We start from the raw sequence: 26,250 nt of genomic DNA on the forward strand, positions 1-26,250 counted from the left end.
CGGAGTCAGAATTTAATGGACATCTGCATGTTTTGTCATTTTTTAGGGCCTTGCCTCCGATGCACAATTTGCAAATGCAGCCCTGAACTTGTAATCATGACTCCTGAACAGTAATAGTCTTACACAACAGCACAGGCATCAATTTTGTCATATGTTTAAGAGAAAATGGCTGGGAAATGTATCTAATACTAAAATGAAAGAGGAGTAATACAAGAGGAAGCTTTTAGGGAAGGAGAGAAAGTGCTAGTCCAGCTCTCCAAGATGATACTCATTAAAGCCTAGCATGTCATATGCTCTGCACTTCAATACACTTCAGTGCACTCCAGTACACTTCAATGCACTTCAGTTTGTACTGTCAAAAATGCCTCACGAATCACGCTAAAATAACTATAGCAATAGCTATAGCAATTACTTTTAAAGATAAACATCAAGAGGAAAAAAACAAATATTCAAAACACTGGATTCTTGCCACTTGCGTGAATGCCGTGGACAATACTTCATTTCTTAGGCCTGTGTGTTTGCAGAAAGATTGTGTTCACCCACGGTTAAATGCTAGCAGCACATCATATAAGACTGTAAAATCTACCAAATGTGCAAGATATCCTACCTTTTAATTTCAGTAACTGAAGCAGCTCTACTTTCAGGAAGTGATAGCAGTAGTACTAAAATAACCGAATAAATGTATTTTATTTTTTACAAAAAGATATAAGAGCACTCATATTCAGTCAACAAGTGAGCCTGTAGTAGTTTGTATTCTTTTGTGATTTAATTTTTCCAGGTACAAGCTAACAGCCACTACGTGTTTTGGCCAGTGGGGGCTGGTAAGGAACAGGGTGAGGCAGGAATACAAAAGCAATAAAACACTTACCTTTTCCGACAGCTGCATCTCTCCTCCACTTCTCTGCTCTGGAAGAAGCTGCAGGAAGCACCCATCGCACACAAGCTCCCCTGACCCAATCACTACACTGCATTGGTCTGAGCGCCATGAATCGGCGCTCAGATCACGACAGGGATCCTGTGCATATTTCCCACCAGGCTCTCCATTACAGCCTAGTGGGGAATATGCAAAGTGTGCATGACTGCTTGACCGGCCGAAAACGGCCGGCCAAGCAGTCATGCGCACTTAGGAGTCGATTACGATGCCATCCGGAAAGGCTTCAAACTGCATCCGATTCGGTCGAATACGATTCGGAAGCCATGTTTCAGACTGACTCAGACACATTTCGGAACGACTGATCATGATGTCCTGAAAGCGTTCGAACTGTCTGACTCGGTTCCGAATGGCATGCGGAGTAACAGTGTCATTCGAAGCCAACTCGTGCAGGTCTACAGGCAGCGTTTCCGGATGAGCGATTAGGATGTTGGATTCGGACAGCCTTTCCAAGTTGGTTGTTCCAACAAGGAGCGGCTGCCAGAATCTGAATTTGGGGTCCCGTAGCAGGCCCCCATCCACAGGGGGCCCTCCGAATCGGGCCTGTGGTGGTACCCATGGGTCCCCCTTTCCCTGCATGCACAGTGTGGCAGGCACCATTGGGTGCCTGCCACAGGGTGCAAGGTTTTCACCAACCACTCCTTTTCTCAATGGGGGCCTGTGCTCTTGGTCGGTACACAGGCTCACATGGAAGTCAATGGGAGTCTGACCGAATGGTGTTTGGACACAGCGTATTCGGTCGGTTGGACTCCCCGAACCTGAGTAGTTCAGAAAGCATTCCGAAACTGATTCAGTTGGACTGCTTTCCAGATGACATCGTAATTGGACCCTTAGTATGCAAAGTCCTCTCCTCCTCCCACCCTGAGACACCAGCCCTGCCCCCCTCTAAACCAGCTCGCAACAACCAAAAATAAAATGATAATAACCTTGTTATATCGTTTTATTTTTTCCCTTTTCACTGCTCTATAAGCAGTGGGGCAACGCTAGTCCGCCGTAGTGAAGGAGCCGCCACTGGTTTCGTCTGTTGGATTTTATCAAGGCTGTAACATAACCAAACAAATACCTAAATAACTATACATTATTGAACAACAAATGATTAACATAGTGTGATGATATATTAGTGTGGTTACGCACATTTGTGTGTCTAAACAATTTATCGAAAGGAGGCAATACAAGTGAAGAAGCATTCAGAGAATACACTAGAGTGACATACATGTGCGAGTACAAAAGTATAAAAAGGTAGTTATTTTTTCAGATATCACCCCACCATAGTGAAAGACAGTGGTAAGTATGTAAAAGGTAGCTTTAGATAGGTCTTTCATTAGATGACAGAAGTAATGATTTCTGTAACAAATAAAGTAAATTGAGTCAACTGGGAGACGCATACTAATCACTCAATTTAAGAAAATCTATTGATTTTGAGTGGTACTTATTTGTTAGAGGTAAAAGTAGCATTGTTGTTCATTTATGTGTTGTGATCATTATTTTGCGGGATACTGATGAGTGTATCCCATATTGGTAAAATACATTTGTTGTATTATACGAACATGGTATAAATGTTGGAAGATAATAATTATTTCCGAGTGTCCACTTTATTTAAGTGTACCCTCAATTTATGCACAACAATCAAAGGACAAAGTTGTAGCACACCACTTATAACAAGGCATAATTCAACACATGCCTTTTGCCAATGCAGGTTAATATAGCTTATTTTCTATGTTAATAATTGTTTCCCCAACTTATTACTGGTTTCAGAGGGTTTTTAAACAATCTTTTTTTCTAGACTACTTTTCCTGACATCTTGTGAAATTGTAGCCTCTTTGTATTAATCTCTCAACTGATGCAGAGCAGCTACTCATCTATATCCTGCAAATGAATTCATTACTTCTGAGATCTTACATACCTATCTGAAGGCACCTTTTACATACTTACCACACAACTTCCTTGTGGTGGGGTGATCTCTTAATGAACAGCTACTTTCCACCTCACCTCTCTTTCACTAATATAGCAATTAACTAATTCACACTTTGAGCTCTATTCTCCTGTTTAATCCATTGTTTTTCTGCTCTCCACTTTTGGACTTGGTAATATTTGATACATCCATTTGCTATACTGGCTTATTATACATGCGTACTCAGCACATGCAGATTACTCTGCTCTATTCTTTGGGTGCTACTTCCACCTATATTGCCCTCTTCTGATAAATTGTTTAGACATGCAAATTCAGGGGCGTCACACAGGCACCTGCATCCCCCGCGGCGCAGGGGGCCCAAGCTGCAGGAGGGCCCCTCAGCACAGTACTCAGGCCTGAGCCTCCGGATTAAATCCGGAGCATGCCCACGTGTACATTGCAGGGGGGCCCCTTGAATTTTCGTTACACCACTGTGAAAATGTGCTTTATCACACTACTATATCATCACTGTGTTAATCATTAATTGTTCAATTATCTATACTTATTTAAGGATTAATATGAATATAATACATGGGATTCTGTAATCCCTATAAAAATACCGGTCTCTATTTTTTTTTTAAACTGGTGACTACTTGTGACTCTCCTAGCCGCCGATTATAAAAAAAAGATGTCAGAACTCGACTATTATACGTTATTGCAGTCGAGTTCTGACATAACGAGCAGCTGAGGTGAAAGGCAGGTTAGGTCATGGAGTATAATTGATTCAGCTGTTTAAAGCAAGGAAAACTAAATTTTGTTTTTCTTTCTACCATCTATTTTTTAACTTACAACGAGAAGCAAAGAGAACACATTTATTTTTTGCACTCATTAGATATTTAGAGAAAAGCTACAATCTTTCTGCTTGTCTCTACACATTCCAAGCTAGTGCAGTATTTAAAAAACATTACTTTTATTGAACTGTTTTTACTATCTGTTTGCAACAAATAATTAACAGGTTTTTGATGTATTTAATTTTGAACTAGAGGTTTTATTTTTATTCTTTGCGTTTACAAGCATACCTGTTCTTTCATATAAAAGAGATATGCACCAAGTTTTTAAGTAGTTTGTGGGAAAGGTGATGGTGTGACCATATATCATATGGGATAAAGTAAAGTCTTACGTACATGATAAGGATATTGCACGTCACTTCAGAGTTCCACAACCTTATAAAGGAACTCGTCCTTTGGCCTATTTCGTCTATATGGTTATGGAACTCCTCAGTGACTTGCAATATCCTATAATGTGTGGCAGGGGGGCTTTATCCCTTATATGTTACAGCCTTGATAAAGTCCAACGTCTGAAACACATGTCGGCTTTTATCCTATACCTGGAACAAAGAAATCACAAAAGGATTTTTTTTTTAAAACAACAATCTCACTCATTGAATGTTTTATTCTTCATACAATTGAATTTGTGTGCTCCTATATCTTTTTAAATACAGTTTTTGTAACAAATTCGCTGGTGGATGTTACAACCACACCTGGTGGTAGCATGGTATCAGATATTGTTGTCGCTCCTTTTGTCAACTAAGATGTTTGCATCATGAAACTTAGCCTACTGTGTATAACTGGCAATTGCAGCAGTTTCTTCCACTGCTATGCTTGTAATAATGAAACAATTTATTTTATGTTCATATTTTCTTAAACTTAATCAAAAACAAGGATGTTCACTTTTTTCCACAAATTCAATCATATACAGCCAATCTTAAAAAGCCATAAAATATAGAAATACATTTGAAAACAAAAGAGATTGCAATTATATTTTCTATCTTGGATATAAAAGTGTTGAATGACAGTGAGAGAATCTTATGGAGCATTTTTCACACCAATCATTTGAATTTAAAAACCATGTGTAAATCACAGAGGTCATGACAGGAATATAAATAAAGCACAGTACTTCGACAGCAGAATGAAACTAAGGTGGAATCTCACTTGTAAATACATGGGGGATCATTTTGAGTTTGGTGTGTATGGGAAATCTGCCCCAAAACAGTAGAGAACCTGCACACCAAACTCTTAGTTTCTCTGCCTCATTTGGGGTCAGAGGAACCAGAGGCTTTGTGGCAGTAAAGCCTTCAATCAATCAATCAATATGTATACAGTGCAAGACTATCACCCTTGGGGTTATCTTGTTGCTGAGGTTTCTGAGTCTGCATCGAAGAGTCAGGTCTTAAGTCGCTTTCTGAAATCTGCCAGGGAGGGTGTTGTTCAGAATTGGAGGTTGTTCCAGGTTTTGGCTGAGATGTAGGAGAAGGGGAAGCCCTCATTGTGGCTGTGATGGATGCGGGGGGTGTGAGAGAGGCAGAGCCCTGAAATTAGGGTCCTTTGGCCATTAGACCAGAACCACAGTGCCCTTCTCAAGGTCCTTCCACCATTGAACCAGGACCATAGTGCTCTCCTTAAAACAGGGCAAGGGTCACTGGATTTTCCTACCTGGGGCAGTCCCAGACCGGGAAATATCTTCACTGTGAGTGTGGGTGACTATCTCTTTTTCTGAAACAAACTCCAGCTTTGAGGATATGATTTAGATGAACATAATAGTTTGCCATGCTTGGCCAAAAAACATTGCACATGCTATGCAAATTATGGAGTCTATCATGCTACACAGCAAAGTCCACGCCAGGAAGAGGAGGATCTCAAAGAATGTCGGTAAGTATTATGCCAAGGAAATCTGTTACGCAGAGATAACAAAAACTCCTTAGTTCTAGATAACATCTATGTTATGTTATGTTATGTTATGTTATGTTATGTTATGTTATGTTATGTTATACAGTTTTATAGAGTGCGGCTAATACCCGAAGGTGTCCTGGCGCTATTACGAAGAAGCACGCCTGCAACATATCTTTCTTTAAAGATCACAGTTTAGTTATTTATTGTTGTTGTGTTTTCTATGACACTGAAACATACTCCCAAGAGGTCACTTCACTGTGCAATAAATAGGTTAGAGCACACTCATAGAAGATATATCTAGTAGAAATGCTTCTGATCAGGCATTTGTTCAAGATAAAGTTTTGAATTTGCAGTTCAGCTAGATCAGCTACTGGAGGAAAATAATGTATCAGTTTTGTGTGCTACCAAAAACGTTATCAGTTCTTAATTGTTCTCACTTCAAATTATAAGCCCTAGATTGCAAGTGTGATCTGTGGAAATTGTGGACTCAGGAACTGGAAGTGGAACATACTGAAAGGAGGATGAGGGAGAGAAAGAGTTAGCTGTAAGTTGTCTTCAGTAAGAGGTCCTGAAAACCTTGGTTTCAACAACTTGCCGAAAGCAAGAAGAATTGGTCCTGTTCTGAGAGCTCAGTGTGGAGCAGTCCACAGCTTTGGAACTAGCAATCTGCTCCCATATCATTTTGTTGAAACTGGTATATCGGTTCAGAGAACTAACTCCCTACTTGGTGTATAATGAAGAAAAAAACCTTAAAAACACAATTGTCACATGTTCTAGAGCACCCAAAGCATGGTGCAAGTTACTTTGCATTTAATTCTGGCTCCCACTGGCAGGGTGCCCTAAGTGCATACTCAATGTAGGTTAATTTTAATCAGCTTGCATTCCAGTGCGGCTGCTTCATTATTTTAAACACAATTATATTGATTTTCAATAAGTAGAAAAGGTATTTAAGTCAGTGTATTCAGCTCCACAGTCCCACCTAAACCCACGCACATTAGTGCAATACATGAACGTCAATCCACCAAAACGCATGGGGCAGTAGAAGTGGCCCTACACACTCGTTTTGATCTCAATGACATCACAGGAAGTGATATCATATGTGCGTTTACCCTGAATCCCAAAACATTATGCAAAAATACCTTTATCCTAATGAAATCATAATAATAAAACATCACTGAAGCCTAATGTATACCTCAAAGAGAATAAATAAAGCTAAATCCCAGGAAGATGCACAAAAAAGAGATTTTAAAAACAGGAGTGGTCAGGCCCGCACATATTTTTTCATAGGGACTATAAATTGCATATGAACTATGTTGTGGGGTTGATTTACTCCTTTTTATTGTTAATATGTTTTGAGAACATCGCGTGTGAGGAACTATCACACTTGCGTTGCGTAGAAGTGACAGTTCTATTAAAAATATATATTTTTCACATATTCACAATACTAGACTGCGGCAATAATTTTAAAACAGGTATTTTTCATTTGTATAATTTCATTTTGTATTATAAAGAGTGTGCATTACACTTTATTTTTAACATAAAGTGTAATGTCTCAGTGAGATCTAGAGAAAGTAAACAGTGTTCATCAGGACACTGTTTACCTTCTGTGCTTGGCAGTGCTTTTGCCACCTCTGAAGCCAGGGACCGCAAAAGCAGTGCTAGGGGTCGAAAGAAGGAAATCATGAGTCGCAGTTACGATCCCTGGGGACCCCTAAATGACATCCATGGTGCAACATGCAATCTAGGAATACATATGATGAGGTGGAGGACAGGGGCCCCACCAAAAGGAAGAACACATAGTAAGAGGATGGGAGTTTCAATCTAATCACCCTGCTAAGGGGTTGTAGTTTGTGGGGGATACATAAGTGTGCTGGAAATCCCACTCAAAATATAAAATTAACCTAAAATAAAACCACCTGCTACAGTGGGTGTAGTACTTAGAGCAAGCATATTTGGGGGTATAGTGGCATTGACCATGTCATGTATTCTAGAAGGTCGGGCATCATGGGGAAGGTCTTTGGGGTCGGCTATACGGACATATATTTGTGACTAGGGGGTGAACATTTAGTCTGAGTATTCCTCCTTACTCCCTGGCAAGTTTTGGAGTTTTCCAGAACTGGCCATCTGGTGGCAGTCCTGCAAAATGCATCTCACGTGTTCTGGCTGCTTCATTTTGAAAATATGTTTTTGGTTAAGATGCTGCATAGGCTTTCCCCAGTGCTTAATTTGTACTAAAAACAAAAAAATAAAAATAAAATCAATGTTTTCTCAGCAATTGGTTGTTGGCACTGCTTAATGCTGTGGGTTGTGAATACGAAGGCTGCTTAGTCTTGATTCCTACTCATACCTCCTTCTTCCACCACCTTCCACTTCCTGTCTCTTTATTTCAGTCTTTCAGATTGTACAACTGAATATCGACAGCAACAATATCAGGGGGAGAGTGTCACAAAGTGTCTATTGCATGTTCTTTTGTAGGTTCCTGGGCATATTGGTGAACAAAGTCAACCAATATATCTCATTCCCCAATAACCCACAATTATTGTAACAAACCAAATCGATGTTCTACAGGGCAGCACAGTTCCCCAATGCCATTGGCTGTGTTCATGGCACACATGTTGCCATACGTCCCTCCTCAGCAACTAAATACATATACAGGAACAGGAAAAGCTCACGCTCACTCGATGTGCAGGCAGTGTCTGATGCCTCCTGTATAATAGTAGACTTTGTGGCCAGATTCCCAGACAGCACCCATGACTCGTTCATGTTTCACCACAGTGGAATACAAAACTGACTGGCACAGAGTGAATGTGGAAATGGTTTCCTACTAGGTAAAAGAATCACAGACTCAATTAATACAGTGGCCAGGATGGTGTGTGTAATGTGGCCAAATGGTTTTCCTTCTCATGCTCTTAAAGTTACAGTGACTATGCCTTACATCCCTGGTTACTCACACCGTACCTGACTCCGAGGACAAGAAGTGAGAGGCAGTACAACAGGGCACAAAGGACAATGCATTCAATAATAGAGAGGACCTTCGGAAACTGAAGTTCTTGCTTTCACTGCCTCCACAAGACTGGCAGGGCACCACTGTACAGTTAATCGCCACATGCACCATTCTGCACAATATTGCAACAACATCCCCATAGAGCCTCATTCCAACTCTGATGATGAGCTACCACCACTACAGGTGGAGCAGAAGGGCACATGGCCAGGAGAAGGACATGCACGATACACATAGATCACCAACAACTATTTCTGAGGTAAGAAATATGTAAACATCCAATAATGAGACAACAAACATCATGGTAATGCTTGGTGCATAACTTGATGACCACCTTTTATTCAGGGAGCTACAACATTGTTGCAAGCAAGCTATCATCTCCTGCATGATAACTATGTACAAGGTTCATTCCCGACGTCATCCTAAGACCGACAATGGCACAGCAAGGTAGAACCCCTGGGGATACCTTCGGGTATATAAACATCAAATCTTGCTGAGATAGGCAGAGGAGAACAAAAGTTCCATGCCAACACACTGACGCGAGACACTGAGATTCCTGCATGCAGACACTCCAGCTCGCAGTGGTCTGAACATCCCTTGCAGGGTGTCCAACTCGAGACCAAGACGGGGTCCCACAGTCTCTCACATCAGGTAACGGGGATGACGTTATCCTAGAGGGATTCTTGGCTTTAACACCTACACACATGCTAGGTACACTTAGGTACATCTAGTTAGGATTGCATCATTGGAATATGCATTTTATTGTCATGTATTTTACATACTTGCCTGTATTCATGATTATAGCAAAATGGTAGAGATCTACCATCCTTTCACGTTTGTAGTGCTTATAATCATTTACATTTGTTACTGTCTGATGATTGTTTCAGCACACCTATTTTACACTAGAATGACGAATGTTCAATAAATACCTATTAAAAAACGTCCATATTGTTTATTCTGTGTACATATCTGAGACTAAGTAAGCATGAGTGACTGAGTGAAAAGTATTGCACTGTTTACACGATTCTGAGGGATCTCTCCTCGATAAGAGGAGATTCTAGTGGCACTGTGAGCTAGCTGGTATACAGGCCAACATACACGTGGGGGTGTCTGGAATCAGTTCAGACACCAAGCCCGCACTGTATGTTGTCTAAATGTGCAGATCTGATACAGATTTATAAGAATTACACGTCAACTTCTCAGTGTGTTCTGTCAATTGATGGAACAAACTTCAGGAACACTCATTAACAATCTCTTGTGACAGCCTTGCCTTATGCATGGTGGCGTCCAAACTGTTCAGGGAATTTGTAACGAAAACAGCTTTGGCTTGCTACCTTCCATGGCCTTGTGTCATCCGAAGAGTTTATGATCCATCTGGACATTAAAGCAGGTGCAAAACAGATAGAGACAGAACATCATCACACCCCAAACAGGTGTATGAGATCTGTTTTCATTCGTCACCCAGCTCCGGTCTCTATGCAGGAGACTAAAACTTATGATCGACAATGGATGCACTTTTTCCATTATGTTTCATTGTGCTAGGATGATACCAATACCTGTGCTACATCAATATGTGTGTAATCTAAAGGACCAACTGTAATCAAAGGCTTATAGTGGAGGAACTTTGCTGAGAGCATCCTTGAACATATGGAAAAACTCTGAATATTTTGTAGGACAGCTGACTTGTTTTGGCTGTGTCTTTGAAGTCAAGGCAGTAGTTGTGGTCCAATAGTTCAACACAATGTTGCACTTGCTGAACTTGATCATGATCTTAGCTCTAAACAGGGCTTGAAGAGCCACCCTCTGCTTGACAAGGTTGCTCTTTCAGTTGGAACTGTTAAGTTGTACAGGTAGGTGAAAGCAGCCGCGGCCAATGCAGGTCAGAGCGGTTGGGCGGGGTAGGGGGGATTTCGAGAGACGACCACAAGAGAAAATTCATTATTTATTTGTCTTATGTAACTTTTTCTATACACTTAAGTACAACAGTATGATTTATTGTCTCTGTATGTGTGTTTAATGTAAAGTGCTCTGACACCCTACACTGGTATGCGAGGCACTGTAAAATAAATGAAATGCATGTGAGAGTGGAGCTATGGAGAGATGAGAGGCACTGTTGGAGGGTGATATTGAGGGAATGAATCCTTGAGGAGCCCCAACAAAGACTGTGGTATCCTGGTGCACTGTAAGGTCATAATTTACTATGCTTTAAAAGCTAATGCATTTGAATATATAATGAAAAATTGTTGTAGAATGCATCATTATTGCCATTTTCCCCAAAACTTTTCTGGGGGAGAACCACCCTCTGGTAGTGGTCACTCTCGCTCACAATGCATCCAATGGGAGCTGATCTGACAAAATTTGCCAGGGCTGCTTTGGATTCCCAGTCCGGCCCTGGACGTGGGACAGGGAGGTACCACGTTTGTGAACTCAGGGGGAGTAACGTGTCGTGACAGAGCGTAAAATAATGTCATTTAATGAAGCAGGATTTATAGCCCAAAGTTCACTCGTGTAATTTTGTTGAAAGTTCGTAAATGGTGAGGTTGCGGTTGGGGGGCATTATCGTAATTCTCCAGCAACCTGACACGTTTTTCCCTTGCGACATTGTTGAGTAAAACACGCTGTGCCAGTTTGCCTTAAATTGCTCCTTTCTACGTGTGGGATTCGACTGCCAACAATTGTTGAGATTGTGTGCACAGCTTTTCATGAGCGCTTATGGTATGGCATTTTAATAACTGGAATTAGCATTCATTAGCAGAGCGCGCGCGAGCATGCCCCCAGCTCACCTTTACAGTCATTCCCCCCCTTCCCCATTCAAAGACATAAATGCTGCACGCGCAGTGGTGGAAAAGTCTCGCGGTTCTGTTGTCTGAGTGATTGCCAGCTGCACTTAAATTATTTACAGCGTACAATGTAGGCAGGGTAATTTAAAACACCTCTTAGTGCAAGCCGCAATCTCGCTGTGAATTAATTGAAGGATATGATTTGAGCTTTGCATTCCTTGCGGTATCGCGCAGAGAGGGATAATTTAATAAACACACGACTTGTTTACGTACATGCAAAGTGCGTGGTTTGCAGCTTTCTCGAGCAGCAGTGCCCTTCATTACAGATGCGCTAATGTTATTGATTGTATGTCAAAAGGTTAAATGTGGTGGAAAGGCATCCTTGAATTCGTGACATATTTAGGAGAAAGTGCCCCAAATGAAGCATGCAAGGCGTTCTCCACACCACGATTTATTCACCGCAGACAAATGCGAAATCATTCCAGTTTACGTTCTCATTTTAATAGCAGCTGCATCAAGCTGTATTAACTGGCCGAGGATGGGGGTAGTCACGAGAGAAAATAACAAATATTCATTTCTGTCTCCGTTGCCTTCGCCATATAAAACGGTTATTCACACACCATTGACCACCGAGGAATCCAAATGTTAAATAGGAACAAACCATCAGCAGAGGGAAGGGAACCGATTGATTTGAAATCAAAATACGTTTTCTCGTTTTAGTTAATTGACATAGATTCATTCCACAATAAACCCCGTAGATGACTAAAGAAAGAAGGGTTTCTCGATGTTTTAGGGGAATTTAGTGTGGAGTTCATAATTTCCCTGGTCCTTCCAATGAGCTATCCACTATTTTCGCGTTTTATTATTACAATTTATTGGGGTGCTTCAGACCTCTCCCCCCCCACCCGCTTTTAACCTTGGGAGGGGTTCTAATTGAGTTTCAGCGCCACAGGAGTTTTCTTTCCTACACTTTACTTTATTTGCAGCATTGCATTATGTCATTAAAAACATTATTTTTAAAGAATGGAAAGACACTGATGAGGCTGGTTTTGTATTTGACGCTCTCTGTGGACCGAGTATGCCCAAACGTCGGCCCAGGGCTCACTGTACCACTGCACCAAGCGATACCTGGCTGAAGAGCCCAATAAGAGTGAAGCCAGTCCTAGGTTGCTTGTGTTCCAGTTCATGGAGGACCGGCTTCGCAGTTCGGGCTGGACTGTTCCAATGAGGCGCAGCAGCAGGTTCAAGACTGATTTGTCTATGGCTGGGTCCAAACTGAGGTGGCATGGTGGGCAAAAAACGATGGATTGGGATGTGGCCCAGAGCGATTGCCAGTGGCTGAGATTAATTCAAGCATTCTATCCATCACCCTGTTGTTTTTGTATTTGACTGATATGGCTAGCATTCGTCGTTTTCCTAAATAAAAAGCGCCTGATTAAGAGATTTTGAAGAGCATGTTCTACAAACCCCTAAAGTGAATATCATTTTATCTTCAATGTATCATCCTCCTTCCTGGCCTTAGAGAACTCTACCCTTCTGGGACCAAGGTCAAAGATGATTATGTGAAGGTGGGAGGAACCTGAATGGGACCAGTTGGTGCAGGACGCTTGGGTGCTTTCCACTGTGAAAGAGAGCTACTGGGTGCAGTTCAAATGGCCACCTCTGACACAGTGGACATAACACAGAGGGAAGCAATGCTTCAAGGTGTGCTAGCTCTCCTTCAAAAAGGGGTGATAATTCCAGTACTCGATGAGCAGAGAGGACAAGGGTTTTATTCAATCCCTTTTCTAATTCCAAAGCAGGATAGAAGATTTTGTCCGGCATTAGACCTGAAGGCTGTGAACAAGTTCCTGTTAATCGATTGTTTTCAAATGATATCCCTGTAAGCGAGTATCCATCTAATAACGAAGTGTGATTCCTTTGGCGACAATAGATCCGCAAGACGCATACTGTAGAAATCCACCTTTTCTGCATGGTCACCCTGTTTCGGCTTTCGCTTGACCATATATTTTTGTGGCGTTTTGAGCTCTGTTATCTTTACCCCTGCTAACAAGTAGTAAAGTGTCTTTGCACTCCCTTTAATAGGCATACTCCGAATTGCTATGTCTAATTTACCCATAAATCCCTTGTATATGTTACATGGAGTTCCAAGAGCCTGGAAGGTAAATGCCGCTAGTGGTCTGCAGCACCCATTGTGCCATCACTACAGTGGTAGTGCAAACATGGCTTCAGGCCTTTCCTGTGTGGACTAACTGTAGCAGTGTAAAATCTTCAATTCGACATGTCAAATTAAACACTTCTGGCAGGTCAAAACCTCCTTCTGAAATATGAATAAGTCACCCTAAGTAGACTTTGTAGCCCACAAGGGAGGATTGGCATTTAAAGGAGGGCTGGGCGGAGCTCGCAGAGTTTCACTCTGTGGAATTCCGCGGAGATACTGAAAAACTCCTCCAAATTCTGTGGCGTTCCACGAGTGGGTGGAGTTAGAAAAGCAACAATACATCCTTGGGGCAACATCCAGCAGGAGTCATGCTTTTGTAATCCTAACCTATTTACAAACTCCTAATAGTGGTACCTCCACCAAGTATGGAGCGCACATGATCACACTTGCAGAACACTAGCTAAACAGCGCTCAAATATTGAAAAGTCTGACTTAAAAACAGCCCACCCAACCATCAGTGGCACGAGAGCATGCCTTATACTAGAAGTATTACTCTTCAAAATCATCGAGTGGTTTGGGCTGGAGCATTTGTCCAGAGAAGCAAGCCTGGAGGCTATGTTGTGGCAGGAAATATCTTCCAGTCACCCGGGATGTTCACACCATCGTTACCTAGATGACGCCTTACAACTTTTGGAGGCAAAAGAAATCTGGAGCACCAGCCCATCCCATCCAGCTCTTAAAACGTACATCAAAATCAGCATTCGCTCTTGGCCCTTTCATTCAGATAGAGCGCAACTTGCACAGCGTAAGCATGCATGGTCGATCATATCGGGATTTAAGCCAGGGATGGCTGTTCCATACCTGTCGTGCCCCTACACAGTGTTCTGAAAACAAATATTTCTAGCTCTTAGGTTGGTGGACTGGCCGTTCCTGCACCACCTGCCTGGCTGGTGCCGCATTAATGATAATACGACGTTCAGGGGGTGCGGGAGCAGCAAGGAATCGTTGGAGCATGTAGTTTGCCTATGACCTGCTCTCTTCAACGACCGAAGGATGTTGTTATGAAGCACCTGCAGCTAAGCTATCCTTGCATCTATGAACCCAGAGAACCCGATGCTGAATATTCGGTTTACCAAGCTTGTCACAAGAACAGCAAAAGAGTTCACCCAGAGGGAGAGCCAATGAGCCAACACTCACCAACTTGCAGTAGGCCTCCCTTGCAACTCTAGTGGGACCATAAGCAATGATACCGACCTAAATGTCCCCGAGATCTGGGTCCTGGGCCTTCTCTAGGAATAGGCTTACGAGGGCCCGGCAAGAGAGGACTTTTATTTCCAGCTGTGTTGAGGAAACCATCTGCCATAAAAGTTGGCCGTGTCAATCACTCCACCTTTTCCACAGCTTGCAACGCTACCACTGTAGGACAGGGTCTGCACGTTAAGTGGAACATATTAACCTGCAGCAAGAACTCCTCTGTTGAAGCCAAGTTTGTCTTCACCCACAAAAAAAACGTCATTGGCTGACTGAATATTGGTTTCTTTAAACGTGCCCCGTCTGGACTGTATTTGGATAGCTTCTGAGCAAAAACAAGCCTGCAAAAAAGTTCTCACTCAAGCGTCGCTCATAGACCTGTCACCTTACAACAGGCTGTGTTTAGCGTATTTTGCACATCGTTCTTTAATCCAAGTAAAAAAACATAATATTATATATTAATTTCTCCTTTTTGCATTCTCTAGATCGTCTTTTCACAACAGGTTGGTGTTTTGGCTGCCGGGTCTCTTGGCTCAGTGGACTAAAGCAGCCGCTGCAGGGGCATGTGTTCAACCTCATGGTCACGGGTCCACTCAGCTTTTCGTCCATCTGAGGTTGATAAAATGAGTACCATTGAGTTGGGTAACAGTAAACATCTGTTATTCAGCGCTAGGACACCTACGGGTAATCGTGCGCTTTACAAATCCACCTGTTATGTTTTGTGTATTTTTTCACACTGTCTAACTCTCATGTGCCAAAGCCTGGTTAGCTATGTGTCAAGACTGCCTCTTATTTTAACGGTTCAACTGAACTCTCTCTGCTGGTATTTAGCGATGTCGTTTCTATCACATGGTTTTACCATTGGTCACTATACACTTGTAATTTTTTTAAAGGTTTTAATTAACCAAACAATAAACAGATTGATTGCTACTAGAAATATTACACCCACAGTCCACATGTCAGGTATGAAATGCGCTAAATTCCCCAGAAAAGTAGTGAGTAGCACTAAAATGATATTCCAGTCGCATGTAGGTATTTATTTCTACTTATACAATTCGATTTGGAGCGAATGTTAGTAAATGATCATACTGAGTCCTAAAAAATGTTATGCATGATTATAAACATAGGGGCAGATTTATGTTCCCTGGCGCATCCCTGCAAATCAGCATGGATGCGCCAGGGAAGAAGCGTACCGCAAGTTTACCCTTGCGCCACAATAGATGCGCCGCATTTACAATGCAGCGCATCGTGGCGCAAGGATAAACAGATGCGTGACGCATCTGATGGCGGAAGGGCGTCGCATTGCTGGAGTTGCGTCGCAAGCGCGACGCAGCTCCAGCAAGGCTCGGGGGTGCCCCATCGGTACAATGCTGCGTCAATCCTTACGCCTGCTTCAAACAGGCGCAGGAATTTGACGCAGCATGGCCAGAAAAGTGACTGAGTGAAATCTTGTAGATTTCACTCAGCCACTTTTCGGAGGCGTTCCTGCGCCGGAACGTTCCCCCCTGTGAAGGTACGCCCACATGTGGCGCAAGCTTTACAACGTGACGCATCTCCCTAGATGCGTCACGTTGTAAATCTGCCGCAGCATGGCGCTGGCTTTGCGCCGCCGCTGCGCCACAAAAGTGACACAACGGCGGCGCAAAAGTGACGCACAGGGCTTATAAATCTGCCCCCAAGTGATGTTTGTGTACATATGTGCTTTTATAGTTATTGCAGTAACCAAATAAAGTGTCGTTGACTTGTGCACATAGCAACAGAGACAGCTACAGTAACTCCGCAATATCACCTTTACACAAGCACTAGGAAGTACTGTGTATTCAACTAATGTTTGCAAACAAAGGCCTCTAGCAGCCTGCACTAGGAGCTGCAGCCCTGCAGAAACCAGAAGGACATCCTCTACTCCACGAGATAGTATGAGTCAAATAGTTGTGTGTGTACATTGCCATTGTCAGTAAGCAAAAAACACAAGTATTTAATACCTAATAATTCGGTGCAAAGGTTTATCTACACTGTCACAAGAGCACACAGGCTTGTAAATAGCAACAGTCGTTAAGCTGCTAGTTCTCTTACCTTGTTTCACCTCGGGCAGTTGTCTAAAGTGCAAAACACTGGGGGAACTTCCCTCCTGGTCTTCGCGATGCTCTGCCACCTCAGAGGCCAGGGGTGCACCCAGAGCAGCTTCTCCTTTCTCTAGATTTTACTCCTTTTGTGGCTCCACCTCCTCTGCCACCGAACCTACATCCTCTTCCACCGCACCCTCCTCCTCGCCTTCTATTATTGTGATCCAGCCCTCCAACTCCCTGCCTAGTGGTCGTTCGTACCCCAATGCTTCTACCAATCTATCTTATCTCAACCTCCGTCATACTTCTGATTCAAATCTTTCCAGTCTAGACTTTTCATGATGCCACAGTATTCAGTGCCACTGAACAGTCCTTAACTCTCTCAGCACTTTTATATTTCATTGGTCATATCTGTGGGATGGAATTAAGCCTTTTTTTCTCTGGCTCAGAGGTTCCTTCATTTTCCGTACAGTAATTGATGTAGAAAAAAGGATTTTAGTAATTGAATTTTAGCTGTCCAATGGAGACTATTACATCTTTGAAGCAAGTTGTCGTCTGGAAATAGAAATAGGACAACTAAGAGGTACCCATACCGGGCCAGTTGGAAAACTTTTTTTTCCAACAAAGAAGTTTAACCTGCATTTATAAGTGTGAGCGTGCTGGTAAACTCTGCTCCACTGGTGATTGGTGGAGTTTTTGCTGAACTTTGCTCTCTAAGCATAGTACGGAGTAACAAAACTCTGTGAACTCCGCCAGCGGAGCGGATTTTACAGTCCACCTCTAATTTAAAGATGGAACATGTAGAAATTTAAGGTTAACATGTCCTTACAGTGACTAGCACCCAATAGCTATTATTCACTGTGGTAGACCAAGCTGTCCTATAGAACCCCAGAGTACAGACTAACATCCTAATGCTACGCGGGAATGGGACCAACTAAAAACATAACTACACAACTAATTTAATAGTATTAAAAATACAATTCAGTGGTGAATGTTAGTAAATATTTAGGAAAGGTATTTTTTAGAAAGTTATCTTTTAACTGCCTAAAATTCTTGTAGGATAAATTTGTATTTGCTCTTGCACTTCTGCCAGCCAGTTAATTAGTATTTGAATAGGTTTGAAAAAAGTGCAAAATGCCTCTCAGGAGCAAACAGTGGCCTTACTTGAATAGGCAAAAATGACTCCTCTGAACCTCCCAGAATATGCAGAGTGGGCCTGTGAGCATCCGTTTTGGGATTACAGTGTCAAATCCTGCTTGAGAGATCTGCTGTATTTACATATAACACTGGGGACATACTAGAAAAGGAAGGGAAACAGAATGTCAAACAGTTCTTGCGCACTCACTGTCTGGTGTAGACCTCTGTCTCTGGGTTTATTGGGGGGTACAGTAGCTGTCTCATCTGGAATTTGCTGTTAGATGTGGGAGGACACTAGGATTACCACTGTACAATTCCCACTCAAACCCCAAGCACTTAGAGCCCAAGTTTAATGTAGCCAAAGACTTTTGCCATCTTGAATATGCCCAAAGTGGGTAGGGTCGGCCCTGGAAACTTTTAAAAGAAGAACAGAAGAGGACTGGACATGCTGTTTGCGACTTGAGAGGAGCCCTGAAGTATTGAACCTGCTCCCTCTTATACCCAGAACAAAGACGTGAACTCCAAAGATCATATGGCTGACCTCATCTTCAAGCTATAGGGATACAATCAGCTACAAGAGGCCTTTGCTGAACTATCCTGCTGATCAGTGGCAATTGGACCTGGACAGGCCCAGCTGTTGACCTCTGCATGGCACCCTGGGAGTCTCTCAATGCTTCTCCTGAGTCCCTGGGGAGCTTAAGAAGTGTATCCCTGTTGTGGATTGGGACTAAAAGGAATAAATCAGAAGGTAAAATCTTTAAAAACCAGAATGAACCTTGTTGGTCCATCCGACCTGTGCTCCATCGGGGTCAGGGTCAAATTGTACCTTGGATCCGAACTACTGCATCCATTGGCTATCATTGGCTCTGTGTGTTTTTTGGCACTATTTCAATTTTTTTCTGTAGGAGGGTCGGGGACCCCTATTTACGGGTGATATCTCACTTGGCCACCAATGTCACCGCCTCAATGAAAATACACTCCATCCTAGGGCCGCACACATCCTCCAACACTAGGTTATTCTATTATACTTAATAAATGATAATATCAGTCTGGGAGCAGATAGATCAATACTTCTTCCACTCATTTGAAATGTAATAAAAAAATCCTCTTTAATGGTAAAACCTGTTTTTTTTTTTACATTACTATTCTGAAAATGCCACTTTTAGAATGTTGGCATTATTCTACCTTAACAAAATGTGCTTTTTGGCAGTGTGGAGGGTCTCCTAAGGTGAGATGTGTATTACGTCTGGATAGGGAACAAAAAGATTTTGGGTGGAGGGAAGGGTGTTCCTCTCCTGAGCAGGATGGCCTGCGGGTTATGCTCAGCCCTTCCTGAGCAGCAAAGGGTAGCCTGAGGGCTGTGGTCATGACCTTCCTGACTTCCGAAGCTGCCTGCTCTATCACTGGCAACTGCAGCTGACACCTGGGCCTGCCTGCCCTTTCATACCATAGACAGTTTGGAGCCAAAACCAGGGGAAGAAGCAGAACTGACCAGAACCAGTTTTGGGGTTGACAATAAGAAGAGAGGGACTCTCACACACAGGCTGGCACTGGGTATAAACAATCTCTCATCAGAACATTCCTGGACCCCTAGAAGATTCATAAGAAATACTGCCATGCTGTCTGAAGAAGGAATACAAGACATGCTTGCCTTGAACCCAGGAAGCCAGAGTGACTCCAAGGTCAGTTGGCTGCCTCCCTGCTTGAGCTACAAGAACACAAGGAGCTTCCATATGCCTACCCTGTAATTGCCCAGCTGACAGCACCAAATGGACCAGCCAGATCTCTCACCAGGTCCTGGACCCTTGGCTGGTGTCAGAGTGTACTATTCCAGCTTCACATGTGTAAGAACTGAACTCTAGGTGAAAATCAAATGGTTTTGGGCCTTCGTGACCACAAACAACCGCATACCATCACCCGCCAAATTCATAGCTCAGCGACCACCACTCCTCCCACTAACTCAAAGGTCCAAGCAGACTGCTTTTTGTACCAACAGCAACCTGCAGAGTCTCTTGCCAATGCAAAGTTCCAGTGACAACCTGCTCTTTGTGCCAAGAACGATCTGAGAAGGTAAGCTCTTCACCAAGGCGATCCTGGTCCCTGTATCCAACCCATGCTGTCATCCTGAGCTTGTGATTTTGACCTGGTCCAGCATGACCAGATAGCCACAAGTGGGGCTTTGTGCTTCTTGGTGCTATTTTTACCTAAACTTCAGAAATTCATAACACAAATTCTACATATTGGATTTCTGTAGTTTTGGTGTCATTTTAGGGCCAGATGTACTAAATTAGGAATACCAATTTCCTAATTGCGCTTATTACCTAATCGCAATTAGGAAATTAATATAACTAATCTATGAAACTCATTGAGTTGGTGTTCTATGCTATTTTGTTTTCCCGCAGGGAAATTTGTAGACTTTGGGTTTTTCCTGACCCCCGACAGACTTGCCTTGGATTAGAGCTATGAGAGCTATAGGTAAATTGGACATGGCAGCTCCCCATAAAAAGAAGTATAGATTTTGGACTCTATTTTTTTAGTGTTATGGGTGATGGGTAGGGTTATAAGAAGTTTAAATTTTGGTTATTGTAAAGATGGAAAATAATGGTCCTATGATTAAGTTGCTTCGAATCTCTTGGAGGATGTTTGCTTGTTTTGGAAGGCTTGGGTTAAGATATGGCATCCCCCTTCCCCTCCGCCTTCTAGTAAGCGAGAATCTTTCGTATATGAGACGAATAACACCCTAGGGCGCTACAAAGAGAGAAAGGGTGGGAAGTGGCATATGAGGACTAAGAGAAAAAAAAAAGAAACTCATTGAGTTTAATTTAGAGATTCCTTGTGGGTCACAAATCAACCTGCCTCAGGGATATTTAGGAGGTAGGTCGCAATTTGCGACCCATTAGTTATCAAACCAATCACAGAGATAGTGACCTGCTGAGGTCAGAAGACCACCATGTCTGTGATTGTTTTTAAATAAAACAATCTCTTTTTTTTGTTTGAAATATAGTCCGTTTAAAAAAAAAAAATGAAACCTTGAAGTTTTATTTTCTAAGAGTAGGCAGTGGTCCGTGAGACCACTGCCTGCTCTTAAAAAATATTATTATTTACATTCTCAAAGGGGAAGTGGTCCCTTGGGGACACCTTTCCCTTTGTCAATGGGTTACCACCAGTTTTAAACAGGTGGTAAAGTATTACTGTTTTGCAACTAGAAATCGGTAGCAAAACAGTAATGCATACCATACCGATTCAGTATTTGGAAGGGACACCCTAATCACGCCCCTTCCAAATACTGAATAGCAAATGCAAAACGCTTTTCTGTAATAAGTTACCAAATCACATTGTTAATTTTGTACATTTGAAAAACCCTTTTTCCAGTTGCAAATGGCCTGATTCTGCATATTGGGTCATTTGTGACCGGAAAAATGCTTTGTACATCTGGCCCTTATTTTTTAAAATGTAATCTATTTTTCGAAAGTGGTTTGGTAAATGTCTTGTGTTGTGCTTCACACTATTGCTGTTTGTGGGCTGCATAAATACTTTACACATTGCTCCTAACTGACTACTTTTACGGCAAGCTACCAGAGGGTTAAGCACAGGTTTATTTAGTGACTTCTGTGGTTCACAATGACAAAGATTGTGTATATTACTTGAGCAGATCTCTCACCCCTGGCAACTAATAACCCACAATCTCCAATTGGAGCAGATAAATCTGGGTGTGAGAACAGACAACCAAGTAAAGAGGCAGTACCTGAATGGGCAGAGAGCAGGGAAAATAAGAAGGCAACACAAAAGATCTGTTGTTGGGCACTATTGCATCTGGAAGCACTGAGGGCGATTTACGTCCAGGGGAAGCTGAATTTTCAAGCGGACAATCTAAGCCGCAACATCACATCTTCAGTAACCTTTCATATATCACGCCTCCACTTCAACCAGATTTTCCCAATTCAGGGTTCCCTGGATTCTTCTATTTGCTTCACTCCACAATGCAATGCTCCAAGAATTGTGTACTGAGGCATAGTATCCCCAAACTTGAACAGTAGATTCTTTGTTGTTTCCATGGTCCCAGGTGATATTATACGCATTCCTTCCAATTACCCTCTTCCAGAATATGCTACAGAAGATTTACGGGGCGAAGTGGGCCATACTCTTGTTGGCACCATATTGATCAAGATGACCTTGGTTTCCTCAATTGATGGAGATGTCAGTGGATGATCATTATCACCTCCCCTAAATCCTACCTCACTTGAATATCTGACATTGTTGACGGAGAAGCTGCAGCAATTTAGGTTGATGCTTCGGAGTTATGAGGGGACTCAGATGTTTGCGGGTGTTCAAAACAAGAAGCCTTAGATATTCAGGCATCAAGGAAACCATCCTCACTCACATCTTACAACAAGTACTGGAGATGTTTTCAAAGATGGTGTTAAATTAAAAACAATGCAACCCAGCATTTATGGATCCCTTCCAGCAGCTAATAAGGGTAAGAACAATTTGACCTCCACTCTAAGTAGATGGGTGTTGCAAGGAATAGCTCAATCATACCGGTCAGCGGAATAAGGCCTTTCAGAGAATACTCAAAGATAATCGAAGAGAACAGTATGAGCATTCTGAGCTGAGCTTACAAGAGATCCTTAGGATAGTGACATGGTCGACTCCTTAAACATTTGTGAAACATTAAAGGCTTGACGTGGGTTGATCCACAGGTGAAAACGTTGGTTCTATTACTATTCAATCAACAATGCAGTAATTGTGGTGAAGATAACATAAATTACTTTTTGTGCATCCCTTCGATGGTCAGTGCAAACTTTATGCTAGGTACACCCTCAATACCATATCTTCCTCCAAACGTTTTACCTGCTTACCTCCTCTTTTTGATTTGTCTTTTTGTTTTGGGCCTTAGGACTCTGAGCACTCTACCACTGCTGACCAGTGCTAAGTTGCATGTGCTTCTACCCTAAACATTGTGACATTGGTGTATACCCAACTTACATATTTAGTTTACTTGTAAACTGGGGGCCTGTAACCTAAATGCTACTAGTGGGCCTGCAGCACTGATTGTGTCACCCACACAAGTAGCCTTTCACATCTGTCTCAGGCCTTCCATTGCAAGGCCTGTGTGTGCATTTTACTGCCACTTTGGATTGCCATTTGAAACCACTTGCCAAGCCTTAAAATTCTCATATTTCACATACCTCACCCCTAAGGTAGGCCCTAGATAGCATTTAGGCCAGGGTGCTGTGTATATAAAAGGTAGGACTTTTACCTTCAAGTCTTACATATCCTTGTAGTGACAGACACCCAAATTGGCTTTTCACTACTTTGAGGCCTACTCCTCTTCTAGGTTAACATTGGAAATTCCTTAAACAACTTTTTTAGCTGTAATTCCGGATTAGAAAGAAGTAGCTACGTCATGTTTTATATCCTTGGAATGGTAATAATAATTCCTCTTAATTAGTAAAATTGGATTTAACATAACTACTTTAGAAATGTCACTTTAAGAAAGTAGACATTTCTCTGCTCTCACTGCTCTGTGTGCCTTACAGCCTGTCTTCAATACACGTCTTGGGTAGGTGACAGCTACAAACACAGGAAGGGTGGATGTGACAGAGAACACATCTGCATCCTTATAGCTCTTCTTGGGAAGAAGAGAGGCAGGAGCTGACACTTACACCAGAGTGGGCTGTGTCCTATTTCCCACACAAATAAAACAAATTCCTTTGTGCGCGCTGCATCGCAAAACGAAATTTGTTTTACTTATTTAAATGTGTACTTATCTCAGTTCATCCATATTCCGGTGTTTACATTTCCCCACCCTGCCCCTCCCCCGCCCCGCCTCACTGCCCCACCGTCACTCCCTCCACGGACCGCTACTGGTGGTGAGGATAGGACTTGTGTTTGTGCAATACCATATAGTGACTCGTTGTTCACAACAACTCTATACTAAGACCATTTCAATTTTTTCCCATTCTCCCACATTAGCCTTTTCATTTGTCCTGCTAAATCATGTCTCACCATGGAGAAGCAGCACCTGCAGGAAGTGATTTTGAGTTGGATAGGTTACAGGTCTACACTGTGCCTCACTTTAGCAATTCTGCAAGGATTTTCAAGTTTCCATAAGAGGCTTCGCCAGGAAGGTGGAGCTGCAGAAAGCCTTGAGAGCCTGGGCAGAGACCCAGGTTGCAGGGGCTCACAATCTAGAGGAGAAAGAGCAGGAAACTCTAGAGGCTAAGAAGGGCCTGATTCTTGAGTCTGATGCAGCTCTGTAACTGCCTGCGGAGGGGCCAACAATGGGCGTGAAGCTGTGGTGATTCCCAGACCAGGGATCAGTGTCTCCTCCATGATCCTGTTCCCAGACTAACTGGCAGACAGGAGGGAGAAAAGGAATTAAAGCTGGAGCTTACCAAATTGAAGTTAAAGCTGGAAAAGAAACATGCCAAACAGAAATGTGAAAAGAACAAGCTCTAGAGGAGAGGAGGTTGGCTCTGGAGGAGTGGAAACTAACCCAGCAGCTAAATCTCAGAGAGCTGTATATCAGAACACTACAAGTGGAGTCCAGCAACAGCAATGGTGGCAGCATACCTGCAGTGTCCATTGGCAAGTCAAGTAAGGATTTCAAAGGGCTGTGATGCTCAATTATGTGGTGGGGGATGACATAGGCAAATGGTTTGCAGCCTAGGAAGTGGCTCTAAGAGTGTACAAAGTCCCAGAGGAGTTCTGGGGTGGTAGTTTATGGAAGTGTATGTTCACAGTGGGAAGGGAATAACTCCTTACACTAGAAATAGAGGATCAGACATGCTACACTTCTATTAAGCCCATCCTAGTCATTATGTTTGGACTGACCGCGGAGAGGTATAGGCTCAGATTCAGCGGCAGCCACAAGATCTCATCACAAACATGAGTAGATTTCCTGGATTATGCCAGCAAGGCCCTGAAGGGCTGGGTAAGAGGCAGCAAGGTTGAATATTATCCAGGGCTGTATAACCTAATTTTAAGGGCACACATGCTTGATATTTGTTTTCCAGAGCTGCACCAACACCTAGTTGATAGCAAGGGAACTGACCCCGGAAACTTGCTAAGGAGGCTGACATCTGGGTCAACATCAGAGTGACCAAGAAGGCATCTAGGGAGGGGGGTGAATGGGGGGTTACAAAAAGAATTGGGGTCAGGGTTCCCACCCAAAAAATGAGTGGGTAGATAAAAAGACAGATTTTTCTAAAGGCCCCCAAAACAACTCACTGAGGAAAGGCTTTCATTCCCAATCTAGCCACTAAAGGAAAAACTACCCTGATGAAAGTCAGCGCCCAAGACTCCCAAGTGCTATGACTGCTTTGAGTATAGACACTACAAAGGTGAACCCAAGTGTCCAAAAAAAGCACCACCTCCCACTGGAGGAACAACTCTAGGGATGGCTATTGTATTGCTGGGGGAGACATTTGCCCCAGTTAATGAGGGAGAGTTAGTGGGCTTACCCTAGTGTCACTGGGTGACAATGAGATGGTTCCTAAGATCCACGTGGCCTCAAATATTACCAAGTATAGGTAACAGGTCAAAATCAATGGACAAGGTGTTGCTACTCTGAGTGATACATAGGCCTGGGCAAAAATTTAGTTCCGTTCGCGGAAATTGCGATAATTTGACATTTTCGCGTTCCGCGGAGAGCGCGAAAATGTCAAAATTTCCGCTTTCCGCAGCTTGGCGATAATTTGTTTCTTGCTCGCGCTGTAAAATAATACATTCTCGCGCGCACGCGATCGCCTTACCTGAATCCCTGCGTTCGCCGACAAGTTTTCTTGATCCGGTCGCGTTCTCCATGAGATGTTGGATTGTTTTTAGCCATTTGCGCTGTCTCGCAACAGTTCGCGCCCGCAGTGACATCATGCGTCGCGCGATCACGTCTTTCTTCTCGCGATCATGCACCGCGAGACAACTCAAAACAAGATGGCCGCGCCCGCGAGCAACCACATGGGTATGTTGGCAACCCGCAACCATGCAGAAAATCTCGCGAACATGCGGGAAAAAAAATTCCGCATCTTCGCGATATTTCCGCTTGTTTGCGATAATTTTAAACATTTTCGCGATAATTTGCGAAAGTGGATTTCGCAAATTTCGCCCACCCCTAGTGATACAGGTGCCTGCATGACTATGGTAAGGAGTCAACTGGTGTCCTCATAGCAGGTAGTTCTCAATGCATTCCACCAGGTTGTAGTGGCTGACAACAGAGATGGTCACTATCCTGTGGCCCTTGTTCCATTTGAGTGGGGGGATCAGGTCTTCCGAAAGTTGCTGTGAGCCCTGCGATGCCTGTAGAC

This window comes from Triturus cristatus, chromosome 4_1 (assembly GCF_964204655.1).
Source record: "Triturus cristatus chromosome 4_1, aTriCri1.1, whole genome shotgun sequence".
NCBI classification, from domain to species: domain Eukaryota; kingdom Metazoa; phylum Chordata; class Amphibia; order Caudata; family Salamandridae; genus Triturus; species Triturus cristatus.